The sequence below is a fragment of the Tenrec ecaudatus genome, chromosome 9 (assembly GCF_050624435.1).
Source record: "Tenrec ecaudatus isolate mTenEca1 chromosome 9, mTenEca1.hap1, whole genome shotgun sequence".
Taxonomy (NCBI): domain Eukaryota; kingdom Metazoa; phylum Chordata; class Mammalia; order Afrosoricida; family Tenrecidae; genus Tenrec; species Tenrec ecaudatus.
Window position 1 is genome coordinate 8,281,107 of NC_134538.1, and position 13,915 is coordinate 8,295,021.

Sequence of the window (13,915 nt, forward strand, 5' to 3'; positions counted from 1 at the left end):
CCTTTTAAGGGACGCTGGTTGGGTGGTTGTGGGTGCACGAGGGTGGTGTTTCGCTCTTATATCTCAGTAAGTCATAGTTGTGTGTCTCAGGGTTTGGAGCACACAGATGGCATGTGGTGTTTCTCTCTGAAACTGGAGTGCCATGGAATGCATGTGGGTGTACTCTTCTTGGTGTAGAGCACAATAGATGGCACACGGAATTACCCTAGTCAGAGAGATCACTGTGGAGGTTGGGTGGATGTTCCTGCAACAGCATGGAACACCACCAACAGCAGGCAGTTCTCCCAGTCACTTGTAGGGCCTTGGGGTGTAGACTTGAGTTCCCCCAGCTGTTTGAAGGAAAGATCCCCCAGCCGCTTGGGGTATGGTGAAAGATGGGCATGATTTCCCCAGCTGTGTGTAAAGCCAACAAGTGTGGGCTGGAGCTCCCCCCAACTTGGCCTTCAGTATTGTCATAGGAAGAAGCGAGTGGCCTGGAGGCCAGTAGTGGTTTGTGAAAGGAAAGAGATGGAGAAGAGAAAAGAAGGACAGAAAAGAGAAAACAAAGACAAGAGCAAAAAACAAACTCATACACACACCAAAAAATGCAAAGACAAAACAAATGTAAAAACAGTAAAAATGAAAACAAAAAAAAAACCCTGAATCTGCTGAGACTGTGGTGGGAAAGATAGAAGGGGGAAGAGAAGAAAAATGAAAGAAGATGAAAAGAAAGAAAAAGAGAGAATTAAAAACTAGATAAAGAGATAGCTGATCCCCATTCCATGCTGTGTGTAGCACTCTCACAGGAGCCAGGCTGGAGCTCTCCCCACTGGGTGGGCGGAGTTGCCCTAGGCAGAGGGTAGTTGCCCTGAAGACAGCAGTAGTGTATGAAATGAAGAGGAGAGAAAAGAAGAAGAAAGAAAGAGAAAAGAACAAAACAAATCTGCGTCCATTGAAACCAATTGCAGTGGGAAACATGCAAGTGTGAGAGAATAGAGAGAGAAGAAAGAGTGGTAAGTCAGGAGATAACTGAGGCTTGATCACCTGACCGTGGGGCCGGAGGAGTTCCAACCCTGCCCCAAGGTGGCTGGGTGGTGTGCCCACTTGGTGTAGAGTCCCACAAATGCTGGAATTATCCTCGAAACTACATCACAGCAGAGGCCAGGCAGCAGTTCCCATAGCTGTGTTGACCTCTGGAATTCACTGATATAGCTGCCTTGTGCTGTATGCAACACTGCAGTTGTTTGGGGGGGGGGGCATTGTTCCCTCAGCCCTGTGTAGGGCAACAGGGCAGGCAGGACCTCCCCAGCTGTGTGTAGGATCACTGAGGGCAGAACTGGGCTTGTTGTTCTAGCTTGCACCAAGACCACTGATGCCCCAATAGCTCAGATTCGTCCCCTTTCCCCCCTCCCAGCCAGCTGGAATTGAATTAAGTTATTCTGAACCTGAAGCTTGCTCCAAGCGGGGTTTGTTATGTTGATAGCCTCTGGACTCTGTAGCCAACTTCTGGCCTTCCTTAGCATGGGCTCCCTTATTATGCTAATGTACATTAAAGGACTCCTTCTACCAGTTGCCTTGGACTTAAACAATGAGCCTGGGATTTGCAGTTGTTACTAAGAAAATATTTTTCTCTCTTTTTTATATTGGGCTTATGGAGTTCCCTGATTTGGGGACTCTCCCAATGACCCCCAGAGGAGGAGATACAGTTTATCAGAGAGGTAGTTTTCTTCTCAGACAATTGGAACTGAATTCACCCCATGGACTATGTTTGACTATCTGCTTATCTTCTGCCACACCGTGACCTGATTCAGGTAAATTTCCTTACTTCTTTTTAAATTGCTCCAAATCTATGGCTTCCCACCAACCCTGACCCCAGGCTCTGAGCTCAAGGCAGCTAACAGCATGGGGCGCTCTGGTGTGGGGTCCTCTGACTAGCTTCAGAGGTTCTCCTTGTTTAGGGCATCAGCCTGGGAAAATCACTACTTGCTGCCAGACTAGGGTTCAGGTAGCTGCTCAGCTGGAGCTCATGAGCCCAGCATATCAAACCTAGAGTGATTTAGTGTGTTCTTGGTTCGCTTTGTCAGTGGAAATTTTAAAAAGCTGGGTTCAGGACGGATCCTAGTACCCTGATTCTAATTTCAGGACTCTGTCTCCTGGTTTCCTTCACCTTACCTCCCAATTTTCTGGCCTGGCAGGAGGAGCTCTGGGTGGGTTAATCTAACTAGACACCATCTTCCTAGAGTTTTCCAATTACCCAATTTTCAACCAAACAATGGACAGCTCTATAAGGGAAACAATAACAATAAGGAGATAGTCACATAGTCACACCTTAAAATCATTAACCTTTGGAGATTAAAATGACAGTGTTTACCCCATGACAAAGTTCGTACAGAAAGAGGAATGGCACTGGGAAGCATGTGGAGGAACTAGAATAAATGATGATATATTGTGAGGATTGAAATCAATGAGTTGAGACAAAATGAATACGAATTGCTGAATGGAAACCTTCACACAATAAACTGCTTTTTTATGCTTGTTATTTTAAGTGCACAATTCAATGGTATTCCATTCTTCATGCTACGCTGCAAACAACACTACACATTTTCCAAATTCCTACAAGTCAGTGTCCCTTCAGCAACAACTCCTATTCCCTCCCCCCACCCCCCAGTAACTACTATTGAGAGTTTGTACCTACGCAATGGCCTATTCTTGATATTCCATAGAAGCAGAATCATATACTCTTTGCTCTTTTGTGACTGACTGACTCCACTCTGCAAACATAAGATTTTCAATGTTCATCCATGTTGTGGTACCAGGGAATACATTCTTTTTCAGAATGAAGAATATTGCATTGTGTAGCTACATCACCTTTTGTTTATCCACTCATCTGTTGATGAAGGCTTGCTTATCCATTTCTTTCACCTTTGGGCTATTGTGAATGGCGTGACAAGGGACACTGGTGCACACATACCTGTCTGTCTGCATTCTTGTTTTCTGTTTACTTGGTTATCGAACTAGGAGTAGAATTGCTAGGTCACATAGCAATTCTAGGTTTAGCTTTTTGAGGAAAATTCAAACGGTGTTCCACAGCAGCTGCACCATTTTACATGCCTTCATAGCACAGTGGGTTAAGCACTCAGCCACTAGCCAAGATGTTGGACGTTCGAGCCCACCAGCCACTCTGTAGGAGCAAGAGGGCCATATGCTTCCATAATGATTTACTACCTTGGAAGCCCCATAGGCAGTTCTGCTCTGTCCTGTAGATTTGCCATGTGCTTGAATAGACTTGGCAGCACTAGGTGTGATGTGCTTGTACACAACATAACAGCAGTACACGAGATTGCCAACTTCTCTACATCCTCAAATATGTCATGTATAAGACAACAGAAAACAGTGTGTGTGCGTGTGTGAACCAACTGCTTTGATGTAAACTGTTGGGGATTTTTTGGTTCTACTCAATTAAAAAAATCAATATCTTCTTGAATAGCAGAGCTCAGCCTTTTAAAATACAAGCCCCATCCTATCCATTCTTGGCATAAATTACTTATGTCACTCCATTACTTTCCTGTGGGAGAGAGATATGCTCTCTACTTCCATAAAGAGGTACAGTCTCAGAAACTCAAAGGGACAGTTGTACCCTGTCCTATAGAGTCCCTGTGAGTCAGTATTCACTCCATGGCAGTGAGTTAGTTTTGCTTGGGGATTGCTTTCCTGACAGAACCCAACCTTATTCCTTAGGTCTGATAGTCTAGCCTTTGCTTCTTCCTCTCTGTCCTGCGTTCTCTACATGCCCTATCTGTATCAACTACATTCCCCAAACCGTCAACCTCAGGAACTGACCTGACTCTGGAATCGCTGACCATGGTGCCTTTGCCCTGAGAGTGCCCCTTGCCTATCATGAGCACGCTTCTCTTGTCCTTGAAGAACTCAGCAACAATGTCCCTTCTCTGCCATTCTCATCGCAGCTACTCATTTCCCCCGGACCATAGGGAGCCGGACAACTCTTACAGCAGGACCTACAGGGTGTCCTGTCCAGGTCCCACATTGTAATGAGCACTCTTAGGTTAGGCTGCTGCCCATTAGTGTACTCACTTTGTAATCTGGGCCACACCGTGTGTCAGCACCCAGGAATATTAGCAAATGAGCATTTCCAGGCTTCAGCAGTGTTTCTCACCCAGTGTTTCAGGAATGTTAGCACCTGACCATTTCCAGGCTTCAGCAGTGTTTCTCACCCAGAGGGGAGGAATGGAGGGGGTCCTGCTGACTGAGTTGAGCACAAACCATGTATAAGATCTTTTGTGATGTTTCTCACAGTCACGTGTGGATGGCTGAGCCATAGAAGCCCTTTTCTGGGCACCACAAATATCATGCAACACCTGTATCCCCCACTGTGTTCATTTGATGTGTCTTAAGAAGAGACTGCTAACACCTGAACCGCAGCCCTTTGTGGTAAGTTCCACTGAAGGAAACCTGAAAGTCAGACCAATCAAGGGCAACTAAAGTCAAGGAACTTGATTTGTATCAAGAAAATATTGATTCTAGATTAGAAGACAAGGCCTGGTGGGTGGGGTTGTTCAGGATGCAGGATGAAACATTTTTATAAAACAGTATCAGTTCAGCTATTGTCAGCACCTTGGAAAGAGCCTTTTAAGTTGGGTTGAGAAGGATGTGGAACAGGCCAGCTTCTTGCTAGCCTGTTGCTGAGTGTTGTTCCATGCAAGATCTCCTCCATAAAGGTCGTTGGTTAGCTCTCACCCTGCATGGATTTCCCGGGCAGAATTCTTTAAGTGAAGTAGTCACACGCCAGAGTTTTCAAGAGTCAGGCAAGCATGGGCCCGGACGTGTGTCCTACAGAGGATTGGAGTTGTTTGCTTTCAAAAGGCACGAGGAGGGAGGTTGGGTGCAATTGTCCTCAAATGAATGTTATATATAATTCATACAGTCAAAGACTGTGTTAATAACTGGTGCAAGAACCCAAATGCTCTGTGAATTGAAAGAAGTTATACAACTGGATGCTTACTGTGTTACGCTTTGTTAAAATATATCAACAGTGATCCATATTTATGTGGCAGGGAGGGCAAGCTGTCCCTAGGTAGGGCAAACAATGCACTCATCTGCTAATTAAAAGGTTGGATCTTTGAGTCTACCCATAAAGAAAAGCCTGGAGATCGTCTTCGGAAAAATTAACTATTAAATAACCTACACAGTACGCTTCTACTTGGTCCCACACAGAGTTGGCAAGAGTCAGAGCCAACTTGAAGTAGCTGATTAATTGATTACTGGTGTGTATGTGCACATGCATATATTTTAATATATTACATAAAATATGTATATAATATATATTATATTAATAATGTACATAGGTGATTTAAAAATGAATGCATTGGATATAATTCTTCATAGGTACAACAGATTATAAAACTCCCTTTTTTAGTTCATAAAAATAAATATTTTTCAAATCTTTATAGCCAAACTCAATTTTGAATAGGAGTCCTCCACTCCTTGATGATAGAAAACTTAAAATCGTGCCACCACAGAGCACTCAATTTTGATCTTTGGGGTTCAGAGAAGGTGTGAAAATGTCAACTAATTGAAACTGAGCGGGGAGGGTGTGTGTGTGAAAATGTCCATTAATTGAAGGTCTTCACTTTAATGCTTTCTCCAGGAGGTGGCATATGGGTGCAGGAGACTAGGTGAGATTGTGGAGGGAGGCAGATGTGGCGGCAAGGAGAGAAGGCTGCATGTGTGAACAGGGAGGTTCTCAGGACTGAGTCATATATTGCTGGTCTGGGGAGGGGAGGGGCCTACTTCCTGGTCTGGAAGAGTCTGGTATCTGTGCACACAGACATCTCTGCTTAGGGGAACATGCTGGTGTCCTGGGACCATACTGGGTTCATATGTGCAGCCTTGCTCTTTTTGATGTGACAGTGGCTTGCATCCCCTAGTTAATCACCGACTCATTGTAGGCCCATGGTCCTGGGCCTAGTGGACTAGAGGCTATTGGTGATGATAGTGCATGCTTTCATCCTTACTGAGGAGGTGACTTTAAGCAAACCTTCAACCTTCAGAAATCTGGAATCAAGATGAAGGCACGAATCTCTTCTGTTCAGAATCCTCTTAAACTCAAGAGTGAGCTTCGGTCCCACCCCTCCAGCAGGGAGAGGGGTGCATGACGTTTACTCTCCTTTGCCAATCAAAGGCTCATCTCCGCCAGCACCATCATCAGGACTGTTGGACAGTCACCTCTTGGCTTAGGTTTTCCCAGACAGATACTGAGATCTGCTGGTGCTGACATTCCAATTTTAAATGGTGCATTGTTTGCGTATAACCTATGTATACCCTCCCTTATAGTTTAAATTATCTCTAGATTACTGGTACACACATGTGTAGAGAGCAGCTATGGTGTATAAAGTAGCTGCTGTGTTGAAAACAGCTACTCTGCTAAAAGGAGCTACTGTGTTGAAAGCAGCAGTATAGGAGGTAAAATTGGTTAAATGTAAAATCATGTACTGTAAAATCATTAACTACTATATCTATATGTCTATATAACTATATCTATATATATCTACAGATATAGATATATACATACATATACCATGGGAATTTAATCTGGATGCTGATCAATCTTTTTAAATTTAGTTGTGGTTGATGTGATTACTACCCCCTTGTGATAGTAACAGGTATGTAAAAAAAAACACAGAGAATGGTAAATCATAGGAAACACTAATGAACTGTATTGACCGAACTATGCCATGCATCATCTTTTATGTTATTATTTTTTTGAAGGCCAATGACTTGATTGATTTAAAAAACTTTACAAGGTCAAGGACCATTCTTCCAAAAATGAGCCAAATGGCTTAAAACAGACCAGAGGTGAAGGTGAGCATGAGGGAAGGGCCAGGAAAGCTGGTAACTGTGACCATGGACCTGGCAAGGGACCTGTACTCGAAGGAAGGAAAGTTAGCTCATGCAAGAGCAAGAATTCCGAAAACGTTGAAGTGGTGATGAGCGGAACTCTTGAAGGCCCTGGAGCCATTGGATGCAAACGGGACACAGCAAGCTTCTCCTTTTCAGAGGGCAGGGAAGAGTCCCTACCCAGCCGCACCTCCTGAGAGTCTGGCCTGGGACCTGGTGGCTCCCCAGACAGCATCACAAGGTGTTGCACCACTCTGGAAGGCACCCAAAGCACTTCCAGGTCTGGTTGGCATCGGTGCCACACACGTCCTTGAGCCATTCCCAGAAGAGGTCTTCATCTTTCTTTAGTACCAGAAACTGCCCAAGGACCACATAGGCCTCTCCTCCAGCTTCCTGCCCAGGATGTCAATCCCAGCCAGGCTCTGCACCGGTTGTTCTCCCATGGGCGCCGCCACAAAATCTCGGTGACCCGGGGAGGTTGTCATCTTGATCAGGCTTAATCGGTAGCTCACCCACAACCATCTTTTGTATTATTAAAGCTACTGTTATACATCATTTTCATTAACAACCCATCTCATGACAGTGGATGGTGTAGAGATGAACACGGAGAAAAGAAAATACAGTGAGGATATTTTACAGTATGGTTTGACCTCAATCTTTATAGCAGTCATTGAGAAACCTCAATGCGTCATTTGTTGTGAAGGTCTATCAGCTGAATCTATGAAGCTGAACAAACTAAAATGCCATTTTGATAGCAAGCATCTGAGCTTTGCCAGCAAGGATACCAACTATTTTAGAAGCAAAGCCGATGGACTCAAGAAAGCCAGACTTGACACTGGTGGCAAGTACCACAAACAAAGCATAGCACCCATTAAAACTTCATATTTGGGGTCACTCAGAATCACCAGAGCTATGAAATCTCACACCTTTGCTGAGGATTTACTGTTGCCAGCGGCCAAAGACATTGTTTGAGTTATGATCAGAGGTGAATTTGTTATGAAATTGAGTGCAATTTCTCATCTAATGACACTGTCCCCAGAAGAAGAGATGACATGTCTGCTGATATTCTTGATCAGGTCATCCAGGAAATTAAATTTTCTCCACTTCCAATATTTAGCATCCAGTTTGATGAATCTACAGACGTTGCAAACTATTCACAGTTACTGGTGTACATGAGGTTTATTAATGATGGAGACTTTAGAGATGAGTTTCTTTTTTGCAAACCTCTTGAAACGACAACTACTGCATGTGATGTATTTGACACAGTTGGTTCATTTCTGAAAGAGCATAAGATCTCTTGGGAAAGGGTTTGTGGTGTTTGCCCAGATGGTGCTCCAGCTATGCTAGGATGTCGATCTGGATTTCAACGTTTGGTACTGAATGAGTCACCAAACGTCATGGGAACTCGCTGTATGATTCATCAGCAAATATTAGCAATGAAGATGCTGCCACAAGAGTTATAAGAAGTAATTCAAAGCATCATAAATTTTGGCAATTTTGTAAAGGTGAGCACTTTAAACAATCGACTGTGTGCAAAGAGTTGGAGGCACCAAATAATGCTCTGCTATTTCACACTGAAGTGAGATGGTTGTCGAGAGGAAACATTTTAAAATGTGTTTTTGTGATGAACTCAAAATATTTTTTAATCAGAAAGCAGTTTGAAGCAATGTCTGGCAATAAAAGTGATCTGCAGAAAACAGCTTACTTGGTTGGCATCTTTGCCACCTTGAATGAGTTAAATTGATCACTGAAAGGACCAAATGCAGCATGCCTCGATTTGTCTGAAAAGATCCGATCATTCCAAATGAAACTTCAGTTTTGGCACACACAAAAAATGGATGAAAATAAAATTTGCATATTACCTACCTTATCTGATTTCTTTGAGGAACATGACATTGAACCAGACAAAAGGATTACAATGATGATTTCTGTGAAAGATCACTTGCACATGCTTGCAGACGAAATTTCACCGACTTTCCTAATCTACCTGACACCCCATTTGCACTTGCCAGAAGCCCATTCACAGTCAAAGTTGAACATGTTCCTGAAACAGCACAAGAGGAGTTCATTGAACTTATTAACAGCGATGAAGCAAGAACTGATTTCTCTACAATGCCAGTTACAAATTTCTGGATCAAGTGTTTGCAGTCATATCGTGTTGTGTTTGAGAGTGTGCTGTGTCTTCTTCTTCCATTTCCAACAACCTATCTTTGTGAAACAGGATTTTCCAGCTTGTTGGTTTATCAAGTCTAAATACAGAAGGAGACTTGTTATGGAAGATGATCATCATTGCGTTCTTGCAAAGACTGCCGTGAGAATTTCTGATCTGATGAGAAAGAAGCTATCTCAACCTTCGTACTGATGCTGGCTTTTTATGCACACTGTCGCAAAATGTAGCAATGTAGTTTACTGTTGTTATATTAAGACTGTTACCCATGTTATAGCATGCATTGAGACAAAATTTCATTTATTTATAATTAGAAATAAATATTTCACAATATATAATTACATACTGTTTTTATTATTAATCACTGATTTAATTATGCTCAATTTGTAACAGTAACAATGATAATACATCCTGAATATCAGATATTTCCATTATAATTCATAACAGTAGCAAAACTACAGTTATGAGGTAGCAACAAAAAGAATGTTATGGTTGGGGAGGGTCATTACATCATGAGGAACTGTACTAAAGAGTCGTGGCATTGAGAAGGTTGAGAACCACTGCTCTAGGGCATATATTTGTATGAGAACTTAAAACCAGAAGCATTTGGTTATATAAATTATGATCAGAAAGTGAAGCCTTAATTCTGTGCTTGGGTGGGGGGACTACAAGTTCGCACATATTTTAATGAAACCTTAAACTTTAATGAAGTCTTAAAATGGGACAAAGCCAACACAATTATTCTAGATGTGGGAAACCACCAGTAGGAGGCCAAATGGAGTCTCCTGACTCACGGCCATTGGGCTCATGAGCTTTGAAAGAAAACAAAAGAAATAATCATAAAATCAGGATTGGTGTCCTTTCCTGCTGTGTAGCCATGTACACCCCATAGATGAGAAAGCTTACAGGATTGCTTCTGGGACTTACACCGCCTGCTTACCTGGTGGTCATGGTCTGGGTATGACTCCTCACTACAGTGTCCTAAGTTATGGTCATCAGAACCCCAATTTTTCACTTAAACTGGGAGCCCGGATAACAGAGTGGGTTAGACATTGGGCTGCTAGCCTCAAGGTTGGCAGCTCAAATTCACCCATCATTCCTCAAGGGAAAGATAATCCAATCTGCTCTTGTGGAGATTTACAGCCTCAGAAACCCTCTATAGTGGTGCGATGACTCAGAATCCACTCAGTGATAGTGGGTTGTTTCTTTGTTTGTGTGTTTGTTTGGGGGGGGGGGTGGAGTAGACACCATGCAGCTATTTTTGGTAAATTATTAAGGGCATGCCCAGGTGATTTTCTTAGGCCAAGTTGCCCTTCCCTATACCTGCCCACGATTTATTATTTACTTTCAATTCCATTCTTCCTCAGAGAAAACTGCCACTCCCTGAACTGTGCCAGCTGCAGTTTAACAATCAGAAAGAACCCCAATGGGGTGCGCACCTATGTCAAACTATAGACTGAAGCCTTCCCCAAATGGCGTGCTGTAGAACGTAAGCTCTAATACAACTCCATGTACAAGTCTTGACGTGAGTCTGTAATCCATGTTGAATTTTAAAAGCTGACCTTTCTAACAGCATTCCTCTAGCCTTGTGACTGACCTCACCATTTCCCCATTTCTCACCGACCCTTTACTTTACCAAGTCTTTTCCCAGGGACTTCTCTCCTGGTAACAGGTCCAAAGTAAACTAGGCCAAGTGAAAAATGGGTCAAATGGGAAAACGAATGACACAATATTCAATTTAAACCAAACTGCATCTGGAGTGATCTACTTCTCAATTCGCACTGCCTGTGTAGGGCCACTACAAGGCACAACCAACCCAATGTCAGTGAGTTTGCTGGTTTGGGAGTGTGTAGGGTGTGTGTGTGGGATGGAGGGGGTGTTCTTGCTGAACAAGACTGTTCACATCTATGTTCAATGGTCTGAGGGAATTTAAGAGAAGTTTAATCCATGTGGGGACTCTTCAAATGGATTTAAGACTTTCTCTGTTATCCTTAGCCTTCTGCAAACTGGATGTTCAGAATTTTGCTCTAAGATTGTTCCCTCCTCTGATCTTTACCATTCAAAAACCTGAGATGGGCTTGGGTACTTCTTCCATATGGACTCAGCTTGCACCTCACTTAGGTGGCTGCTTATTTAAGACAAGCCTTTAAGACTATTCTTTCTGATAGCCGGGCACCAGTTGATTTTTTTCAAAACACTTTGTTATAACACTCGTATCTCCAGGAATCACTTCAGGAAGGCAAGTATCAAACAGGATCACATGATAAGAAAGAAATGTTCTTAGATTAGGGCTTATGATTGAATTCAAGATCAAAATCCATTCATATATCTAAAGTTATATATATATAATCTCCCTGGTATACTTTAGAGGCAACATTATCAAGTCCTTGAAAAATAATATGAGTTGCACACAGGGAACATTTGGCAATCCTCCTATTAATAATATCCTTTTTCTAGCTAATGGTATAGAATTTAAAACACTAGTGTGCAAAGGAATATGCCCATGTATAGGAAACCTTATTAGACTAAAATACATGGAATGTTCACTTACACCGTTTAAAAACTTAAGTGACTAAAGAATGCTTCAGGTAACAATGGAGGCTAGACACAAGGCAAAGTTGTCAATTGCATCCATTCAATAAGGCAGCACTATATCTGCAGGACTAGTACATACACACCGATCAAAGCAAATATGTAAATGGAAAACGTATATGGGTCTTGGATTGCCAAATATTGGGCAAGCTTGAAAGCAAGAGTTTTGACCGAGAGTTCAATGACTTCCGAGTCCATGACATTGGGATAGCAATCATCTGCTTCCTCCTACCACGGGGTGTTTCAGCTTTAAGTTCAATGGAGGTTTTCAGCCCCTTTAATAACATTAAGGAGCCTTGGTAGCATGGTGGTTATGTGTTGGGCTGCTATCTGGATGGTTAGCAGTTCAAAACCACCAGCTTCTCTTTGGGAAAAAGATGGAACCTTCTACTCCCTGAACAGAAATTCACAGGGGCTGGTCTATGAATTGGCATCAATCCAATAGCAGTGAGTCTGGTCTTGGCTTTAGTTAAAAATACCACTGAAGAAGGAAATCACACAAAAAGGAGAAAGGCGCTCAGTAAGATGGATCGACACAGTGGCTCACCAATGAGCTGTGAGGATGGCTCAGGACCGGGCAGTGTTTCGTTCCATGGCATCCCATGAGTCAGGACAGATTTGACGGCACCAAACAACAACAGGTGAGCCCATTCCACTTGAGTAACTGTGGGACACTGCTGAATGGGAAGAGCGATTTGGCCTTTCCCATTTCCTGCTGAATGAAAACGTGACCCCATCTAAAGCAGGGACTCCTCTGAAGAAGTGTTTTCATAGACATACAAATAAGGCGACCACTGCAAGTGTGAAAAGACAGACTGGACATTATTTCAATGAGAAGATGAATGCTGGAGCCCTGTCATTCTTTCTCCCTTCGCTCCCCATCCGCTAGGCTTCCTTTACTCCATCAGGAAAGTAGATCCAGGCAGTGGCCCCTCCCACTCTGTTCACAGGCCGCTAGCTGGATACTCCAGGTCTACCCATCTTTTTCCTAATCTCCTGGTGCCCACTCTAATGCTAATTGACTGCTGTCTCTCCCACTGATTCAATATCTCCTCTCCTTTTCCCTTCCAGCACTGCTGGGCTCTATCCCAGCCAAGCATTTCAGAAATGTCAATCTATCATATAGTACAGTAATTACACATGTTGGTCTGCTTCTGTAAAGATTACCCCATAGGAAACCATATGGGGTAGCTCTATTTTGTCACATGGCTTCATTATGAGTTGGAATTGACTGGACTTCAAGTAACACTGATAATGAGACTTTTGTAGTTATCAAGGAGAATTCTGAGTTAGCACGGATACTGAAAAGTTTGGATGAGACCTGAAATGTTAGGATACTTTCAAGCATTAAAAAATATCAAGTAGCGCAGGTGGAAGAATGTTTAAATGAATGCTAAATAAAAGGTCAGCAGTTCAAATTCCCCAGTTGCTCTGTGAGAGAAAGATGTGGCACTCTGCTTCTGTAACTATCACAGGCTTGGAAACCCTCTGGGGGCAGATGTCCTCTGTCTTATTGAGTCCTGATGAGTTCGATTCAACTTGATAGCAATTGGAGTTTTTATTTTTAAACACTATCTTCTGGAGATCTAGGTTTGGTTCATGCACCTCATGCACTATCTATCAGTGTGTTAGGCCAGGCTGTCTACCGAAACACATCCAGTGACACTCACCTATGTCTAAGAAAGAGCTTTCTATCAAGAAGTCATCCCAGTCTAGTCCTACTCAAATCCATAAGGACCACTGTGTTAGGCTGGTTGCCTAGAGAAACAAATCCAATGACACTCACATGTGAAAGGGGCCCTTATGTCAAGGAGTAATTGATTATCAAGAAAACATCCCAACCCCGTCCAACTCAAGTCCATAAGTCCGATACTAGTCCATAACTCCCTCTTCAGACTCACCAGCCACATGCAATGATGCAGAATGCAGGAAGATCACAGGCCGGTGAGTGCCAAGTCATGTGGATCCCATGGCGGTGGGATCCAGGTTCAGCCAACAGAAAGGTGAAGGCATAAAGAGAGAGGCAGGTTCCCAGGACCCTTCTTATGAGACGGTCAGACCCACAAGGAGGCAACATCAGGCTGTGACCCCTATTGACAGGATAGATTCCATTTTTATATATCTTTATATATCTTCAACTCAACATGAAATTATGCAACTACCACAGCAATGTTAGTCCATAAGTCCATTTTCAGACTCACATAGCACATGCCAATGACAAAGCATAATTAATTTGGAAGCAAGTCGGTGGGCACAGGATCG

General features: G+C 43.0%; 1 pseudogene; it reads right to left on the reverse strand.

Moving 5' to 3' along the window:
• Positions 1–7,128: 7,128 nt before the first annotated feature.
• On the reverse strand, positions 7,129–7,379 carry LOC142457062 (barrier-to-autointegration factor-like; annotated as a pseudogene).
• Positions 7,380–13,915: the final 6,536 nt, after the last annotated feature.